Source organism: Ptychodera flava, chromosome 2 (assembly GCF_041260155.1).
Source record: "Ptychodera flava strain L36383 chromosome 2, AS_Pfla_20210202, whole genome shotgun sequence".
In the NCBI taxonomy this organism is placed as follows: Eukaryota; Metazoa; Hemichordata; class Enteropneusta; family Ptychoderidae; genus Ptychodera; species Ptychodera flava.
The window spans coordinates 44,016,784-44,025,684 of record NC_091929.1 but is presented as its reverse complement, the minus strand read 5'-3'; the positions used below and the strand labels follow the sequence as shown (position 1 = coordinate 44,025,684).

Genomic DNA, 8,901 nt, shown 5'->3' with positions numbered 1-8,901 from the left:
CTTCTACCGTCACGTGGCCATCATGATTGGCTATCATCTGAAACTTTGATCGTCTTAATCAATGGAAAGGTAAAGCGTCAGTTTAGAAAGGGTAAAAGCCATATCGCGTGTGGATATAGCAATTGAGAGAGGATACGATTTGTACATGCAATCATGAAACAACCATAATGAATTTTTAAATCCTACCGATCATTTCTCACTAGCGACGCACTCCATATTGTAGCCTCCTGAAACTCATGACGGATAATGGTGAGTTGTTTCCGAATCTCTCCAATTTTGTTGACTCCAAAATGGTACCCCTTAAAGGGGGCGGGCTTCATCTTGGCGAGCTTCTCCGCGCTTGAATGTCACGGATAACATAACGTGATGCATTGATAAGATCTCGTACCTATCTGAGCCGACAATGATTTCGATTTTTGAACCCCTGAGAAATATATGGCTTGGCCGAAAAGAAAAACAAGCCCACCTGAAAATATACCTAAAAAACAGCTCTAGGTCTGCATCGTTCTATTTAGGCCTGCTTTTCAATGCGACCCAACAAATCAAACAATGGTTTGAGAAAAAAAACACACTTACGATTTATGTTGTAAATCCTGGCAGCTGGACGGTGTAATAATCAATGAAGTACCGTCCTGTTTTTGTGTAGACCAGCCACACATGTACAGTAATTATTAACAACGTATAAGCTTTACAAATAAAATTTATGAGTTCAACATTTGAGTCGGACATCACAAATCTTCGAGTTTGTGAAAGTTGATGTTATCTGGCCGAGTATGAAAGTATTGAAAATCACAAAGAAAACTTTCGTTTTCATTCACTATGTCATTGAAAAGCGTTTTCAATCAGAAGTAGGTTACAAGGGCAATATGGAGACTGGCTTATTTGGTAGATTGCGGGGGTTTCTGGTCAAGTCCTCCACCCCCGCATAAGGAGTTTTAGGCGGATGTACAAAACGCCAGCAATTTGACTCGATTTCGGGGAGAGAGTTACGCATTTTCTAGTGATTAATTGAGGCAAATAGACAGAAGAAGTGTTTATTATTTATGGTTGAGGGGGCAGTATACTGCAAGCTTCTAAGGTTGCTCAATGCCTTCCAGTTGAAGAAACGAATCACGTGTTTGGAAGGAGTGTGCCTATATCTCGGCCTTTGTGTTGCATGATGTAGTTTGTGTTTGCCAATTCCTTTCACTGCAGTGTAAACAATTTCAACTGTGACCTTTGCGACCTCGGGTATGGTTATGTTTTGCAATAGCGGTCATTGAAAGATGGCGACAGACCTGACTGACAAAAAACGAAAACTGAAAGACCCCTCTGTTAGATGTGGGCGGATCGAATTCAACTTTTACGGCTAACTGAAACGCTGCTCCAGCGCTCTTTGAATCAAAATGCGCATTGTCCGGAAGACATCTGCGAACTGAAGGCTCTTCTAAGTGCGTATCAAAAACAACGAACTTAAAACACGTCGGTTTTTCATCTCGATACGGACATCTGGGGTGCAGTGCTGTAACCCGTAACCACCCCCGACGCATAGATGTTGAGGGGAACGACGTTTTTTCCTACCAGCTAACTCACAGCCAGGCCTTGAATAGCACAGTATAAGAAATGCTGTATAAGGAAAACCTATTTTCGCTCTCCTAAAATCGACGGTGGGCGGGTCGGGTCAAATAGACATAGGCGGGAACACAAAGAAAGGGTGAATAGATCTCCTTTGAATGTGGAATAGGGTGACCTCATGTTTACTTTCCTTTTGATATGACTTTCTGCAAAAATAAGAGAGGAAGTTAATTTTGAGTGAAGTAAATAAGACACTGAGTATACCGGTGGGCTAGCACTAGGAGTATGGCGATCGAGTGTCCGGCTTTGCACTGTCGCCATACTCGTAGGGCTAACAGTTGGGCTAGCCCTGTTGTTAATGATGTTTTGAGTCTTTCAAAACTCCACTTTGACGTGATATATACATACATACATACATATATATATATATATATATATATATATATATATATATATATATATATATATATATATATATATATATATATATATATATATATATATATATATACATTGGAATATGAAGTTTGGAATAAAACATCTTTGTCTGACGATTTTTCGATTTCGCGATATGATAAAACACTGGGGTCTGCCTCATTCTCTGCCTACCTGAATTTTCGTCCGACAGATGAAAGGGTTGGTCCGCAATGACCATGAACGAGCATGATATGCCTGGTCTTTGTCGATTAATCGGAATGTGTATGTATGCACACATGCCATGGATTTTTCGAGAACAAGCGATGCGCGATGCAGACACTACTCATCATCCTGACATGTTCGTCTGTATCATGTCTCGTCGTACCCGGTACCCGCCCGCGATCGATATCGTACGCGTACTTCTTACGAAGTATCGAGTCACGTACGGCAGGGTGAACATCGCTGTAACTATACGAGACCATGGTTTCAACGATATCAAATAATACTTGACTGATGTGCGGTCAGATCAAATGGAGATCAATAGTTCAGTAAGCTATATGCGGGGACAACCTGCAGTTGCTAATTGTAACCAGAGCGTGTACAAATACACAAACAATAACACAAACAAAAAATATCGATGTGATCTGGCAACCTCTATCTTTTCAAAGCAAATCGAACTTGGCACAATACATGTACATCAGCATGTAAAAAGCACGCAGTACCTTTCGCGGTCCGTGATCATTACCGGCAAGGCACGTTGTGGGGGTGAGGGCTTCCCTAAATCCTAATGATTTGGAATGACCTTTTACCCTTGACCTCAAAACTAGGTTGCTTCTCGCCATCTAGTGGCAGGAAAGGGAAATTTCGGGTGCAGTTTGCAATATGGCTGATGGAGATCTGATTGGAAAATGGCTATGTCTTGAAAATACCGGGTCGCCTACCCTCTAAATTGAGTTGGAAAGGTACGTACACGTAAGTCAAAATGGTTGATATTTGTTTGAGATTTAAATAAGTAACTCTTAAGAGTTGAAGCCGCGACAAACACGGTGTTCCCATACCAACGTTTCGTAGGTTGGTGGATCGGAACGAAATTGTCGTTCTTGACATAACGTTGAAACAGTACAAATCGACCCTGTGTGAGAGAGGGAAATGCTAATTGTAATATCTGTGGGCTCGTTTGGTACGTGGGCGTTGGTTATTGAATGGACCCGCTGTTTGGAGAACACGGTCCTTCTAAACTGAACGGTACGGACTGTCTCTGTAGGTGCTATCGTTATTCAATCTTTCCCACACATCATGGCGAGATCACTCTTAAAACTCGGCGTGGGCAGAAAATTAAATGTCAGTGTAATATCGTAGGTCATTTGGCTGGATTCCCTTAAAGATTTTGGCAATATTGTAATCGTTAGGAAAACTTAGGAAAACTATCTGACAATCCATCTGAATTACCCTTTTATCTAACGCGATGTTGGCAAGGAAGGCAAACTGAATTTCAGCGCTTTAAAAACGCTTGTACCGTGTATTACGTGCAAGTACGCATTTGACTTACGTAATAATTCATAAACACTACGTACTCGTTCATTATTTCAATTCAACGTTTATGTTGACTGAGGAAAGGGATCTGAAATCTGGCACAAAATTTGCAAGTGTTTTCTTGCTCTTTCCATGGAAATACAAACAAAATCAAACTAAATATATTGAGTATGATTTCAAGCGCTCATACTAAGACTATTGTACGATGGACAACAAAAGCACACGCAAGCTCTTATTTGTTTACAAGCTTCAATTGGCTTGTGTCCTGATAATACAGGTCAAATCTCTTAACATTTCAGATGGTGAATATAGAAGTCTTTGATTTTTTTCACGGTTATCTTAACGTTCTTGATAAATTTGTTTATATATCCATATTTAAATGCAGGGTCTTGAAAACCTGAGGTGCTTCGTAGTGTTTTTAGAGAAGCTACGACTTTGAAATTAAATATAAGGAAAAAAGCATCCACAATGAATAAGTTTGAATTTGTCCACTAAAATCTTTCACATTTGAGATTTTTTCCCGCTATCCACAGTTTTCTTGTTTGAAATAACTGCACCGCAGGTATTTGGCAGGATAACAAATATCAATCGATATTTGACCTAGTTCATGAGCTTGTCCTCATTACATAAATTCCTATTTGGAAATGAATTTTTCTACCATAACAGCACAATTAAGACAAATTCGCTCTCGGCTAATAAACAATTTTTTCAGTAATGCAAAACAAATATCTGATTTGGTACGTCTCTTAGAGACTAAAGGGTCGTCGTTTTTCATTCATGGAGGTTTTTCATTCACTCTAGAAAATGATGTTTTCAACAAAATTTCATATAGATTTCCAAACAGATAACCAACACATATACTGCATGATTTGTTGCACTGCGTCTTGAAAATTAATGTGTGGAGTTGAATCCAATTATTGCTACAACTATTAAAAAGAAACAGGATATATTTGCAGTTGGAAAAAAATGCATCAATGGCCTCACAAAAAATTACAAAAGAATGTTCGGAAAAAAATAAAGAAAAAAAGTATCAGAAAAAAAAGAAATCTAAAGAAAATTGCATCATTTTGCCAAATAGCAGGGACCACAAACATACTTTTTTTCTTGCCTGAATAAAGAAGAAGTTGTACCGTCAGTGTGCGTTTGGATCAAAATTGACATATATGTATGCCCTATTAGCTGGCCTGTAATTTTTGAGGTTATTGCATGAAGGAAACAAAAAGCTTTTCAACTGTCAGCATAAGTACATCATGATGACCAATAAACTTCCTTTCCAAAGTCAAAATCCAGGGGCGATGTCACATCCAGCCATTGTGACTGCATTTCCTGTGAAGCCAATTGCAGATTTGAACGATGTATCACTGGTTCATGTGCACATATTCCAATGTCAATATATAAGACCCATTTTCAGAAGAACCATAAAATCAACTGTCAACAAGAAATGTCACGTAGGACAACATGATTCTTTGTGAGAATCGAAAGGTTAATCGTACCAACTGAGTTATATTTTAGAGTTTTACGATTGCAAATCTGCATAACAATATATTTGCCTCTGTAATTTATTCTGTGTAAGGCTGTTTGCTGTAAACCGAATGCCATCTTCACTCATCCATTGAAACTTACTGGTGTTTTTTGTAATACTTCTCTCTCCCCTACCTTTAACAATTTCCACCTTCGCAGGACGGTTTCACTGGATTTGGTATGTTTGGTCCTGCCACCCATATTCACAACAGCTTTTGATGTTCATGTACTGACATTCAAATTTTTCTTATTGAGAAATACAATGTGTTGCCCTCCCCCGCTACCATGGTTATCATTTGTATAGGCCATGTACAAAGAATGAGAATTCTTTAAAGGGGACTATTTTAGTGATATTTAGGGGGCAGGCGGGGAGCTGAGAGTTCATCAGACTGACACCCAACTGCTACACGTACATGTAATCCTGAGGAAGGGGAAGGACACGTCGTTGCGTTCTCCGTCAACAATATATAAAGACTTTCACCACCATGGTTTGTCCCAATCCATTGTTTTCTATGGTAAAGTTGGACCTGTATACAGGGAACTGGGGGTGAAAGGGTTAAGACTGTTTTCCTCGAGGAAAGGTGCCTACCTTTGAAGATGAATTTGTAACAGCCAGTGGTACCCGTGTTACCCTCTCAGCTCATACAAAGTCCAATTTCACCATTGCAAACGGTAGGGTTTAACCGCTGTACATCGATACATAGGTGAGTTCTCACATCAAAGCATACTCTTTTTCTCCCCTCAAGGTGTTGAAGAGGTATCTTAAAAAGGAAGTCCTTGCTTGGACATGAAAGGTATTTTAATTTGATCTTTTAAATATCCACACTTTCATAAAATATGAAAAGATGACATTTTATACCACAAAACGGAATGTAAGTCGGTCCATATGTTTAATTTTTGAAATGTCATGACGTGTAAATTTTCAATGGTTTGGTATGAAATATGCAGGCTGGACGTGTAGCTCAGTATCCACGTAAAGAGAAAACAAAGTAAATGGGAAATGATTGTCGCTACGTTCCAATATGCCGTCTGTCTGTGCAGGGACCGTGGTTGGTGATATCTGTGTTCCCGGTTCTGTGCTGTGTTGTAGAGTGTTGTGCCTGTAGAGGTGAATACATGTATACTTTGTGTGAGTCTTGTTTGTAACTATGTGGTTCTAGACTTCTACTTGGCTCTTTTCAAATCAATGAGGGTGACCTCCGACATTTTGGAAATTCAAAGCCTGGACTGACATTGACGATGTGGAAGCCTTTCATGCCGCTGGATCAGTGACTGCAGTGGCTTGTTTAACCCTTTCACCCCCAGTTCCCTGTGTACAGGTCCAATTACCATAGAAACAATGGATTTGGGACAAACCATGGTGGTGAAAGGGTTTATTGGTCCACGAAGTTCCACATGTCCATGAAAGGGTCCGTTGAGAACCAATACGTCCTTGGAAAACGAAAGCTATTGCGTTGTTGACCTCAAACCCCCTCTCCCTCCAAAATGGTAGTTTCTAAATGTGACAATCTGACATCGAACACCAAGATTATCAATTTAACTTCTTCCAGCACAGTAAATCGCTGAAATACGGTGTTAGATTCAACAAACATTTCAATCAAAAGCCAAACAGTTATTGAATATCATGCATGTACAGGTATACTCTTTTCATTGCATGTGACTTGTAGTTTGTGTGAATTTGCACACAATAATCGAAATAAAGCTATACCACCTCAACTGTGGCAGTGAGTTTTGTGTTATGGGTATGTATTAATTTTCCACAGCCCTTACCTATACGGTGTGACAATGAGTCAGTCACCATGGCTATTTTGCAAAAATGCACCCCACACCACCGGAAAGCAGTAAACAGTGAAGCACAGTTCAGATATGAAAGATCCCTGCCCTTTCACACTCACTACTGGTACAAAGATGTTCTCCCACATATTTTTTGAACAGTCGAGTAAAGCGCTACCTACAGTGTTTTTGTTAAGACCCATACCCACGTAAATTTAACTGGGGCTTCCCCAGTCATGTTACAGGGATTTTTCTTAAAAATATCAGTAAAATTATAAAAGAGGACAACAGAAATGATTCCAGGATTCTCACGAGACTTACATATCTTACCAAACCTTGACAAAAACCACTGACCAGGGCTAGTAAAGCTATTCCATATTCAGTATTACTGTACACTATAAATCATTTCACAGACAGGGATGACGACATCACAAGACGATGTGAACTCTGAGAGTTGAACCGTTCTCTTGTAAGAGATGACATCATTTTCACAATAGCGTTGATCACGACTGTAGGTTTGTTTCTAAAGATAGCAATATTTATGCGACATTTGCTACTGCCAACAGATTCGGCGAAGTAAGACCTTTCTTTATGATATGTAACCGCAGCTTGCAATGGGATCCTTTGATGTGTAATTTTTTGAGTTTCAATCAGAAGGTCAGTGGTAACCAAGTGCAAATTTCATCATTTATACAGGCGTGATTTCCCAAAGTCCTGTCAAAATTTTCAGATAAGTATGTATTTTCATGTAGGAATGATATAACACTATTAGAAAACCGAATGTGGTTAAAAAATATAGTCAATTTTCAGTGAATATGTTGATCATGCTAGCTACAGTGTACAAGTTGCATGAACTTTGACAGACAACATCTAATGTATGTATCATCTGAAACATCAAAATTAGGCCAAAAAATAGATCGTTTCTGGTCACCACATGCAACATTTCAGAACCTTTGCATCATGGCTTTTTTGGGGTTGACATACTCATCAGTACAGCTATCCTTGATATCCCTGTTTGCATGTCCAAAAATGCTATAAGGAAAACGGAAGTATTATGCAGCCAGTGATAAAAGACAATAACTGTTGCATCAATAGTGCCAAACAAGCACTGTCAGAAATAAAAAATGAAAGAAAAAAAAGAAAAAGAAAAAGGAAAAAAAAAAGAAAACCACATCCCATATCACTTTTGCTGAATGTCAAGGACCAGAAACAATATTTTTTTGGCCTTACCAGTACTACTTATTTTTGAACTTGAATTTCTGACAGTGTTGGAGATGTCAATGTCATGAACAGGGAAACATGTTCAATAAAGTTCAATTTTGTACAAAAAAAGAAAATTTGCCTGTACCTACAAGAACAGAATCCAGTGTCAGAGAAAGTTCTTGTGGTCTGCTGCGGTGTTTACATTGCACTGAACACTTCCGTCGGGTCTTTTCACTTCTTGTTACACAACTCCAGTCTCAGCATTCACTGTGTGCAGCCTAAAGAGTTTAAACCCATTGTATGCAATGATTTGGGTGAACTGAGTTGAAGAAAAAAAGGCCAAACAACGTAGAGTTGGTAAGAGTCCCATTCCCCCATTGATGCTAACACCTGTCAAACCAGCTGAATAGAACTTATCCATTTAATCTCCTCTCCCTCTATAGAGGGCTTCTGCAATGGAAAACAATAGGACTGTACCACTCCATGGTGGGGAGAGGGTCACCACTGTACCCCTCAATTCTCCAAATCCAAGTCCTCCGCTGCTAGTTAAATCTATTGGCTCAATCTAAAAAGGCAGCCGACGAAGTGTTAAAACGCTCTGATGTGCTGTTCCTTTAGAAACAAAGTTTGCATGTAGAAGTGAACTTGCGTATGAATTGCAGAGGGTTGGACATGCATCTATACGCTTCAATGCTCACTTTCAACTTCAAGGAAAACTTTTTCGCCACTTTTGTTAGTATATTCACAACATGTACAAAAGATGCCAGTTGTGAAATAAAGCATTGACTTGATACTGCTATACAAATACGACTTCTGATGTTTTCAATGTCAGTCTTTTACCAAATACAACAGTTTAAATACTCAAGATTTCATTGCCCAGAAACACAATTCACAGACGTT

General features: G+C 39.2%; 1 protein-coding gene across 5 annotated transcripts in view; it reads left to right on the top strand.

The window, feature by feature from the left end:
* The first annotated feature begins 2,813 nt into the window (after positions 1–2,813).
* Positions 2,814–8,901, top strand: part of LOC139121753 (anti-apoptotic protein NR13-like) — a 46,999-nt gene continuing 40,911 nt past the window's right edge. The window contains exons 1-2 of one of the 5 annotated variants that reach the window (XM_070686889.1): positions 2,814–2,933; positions 5,772–5,819. The gene's annotated coding sequence lies outside the window, so the exon portion shown is untranslated. Of the gene's footprint in view, positions 2,944–5,670; positions 5,730–5,771; positions 5,820–8,901 lie in introns of those variants that run through there. The other 4 variants (XM_070686897.1, XM_070686906.1, XM_070686914.1 and 1 more) reach the window with 4 other exon arrangements.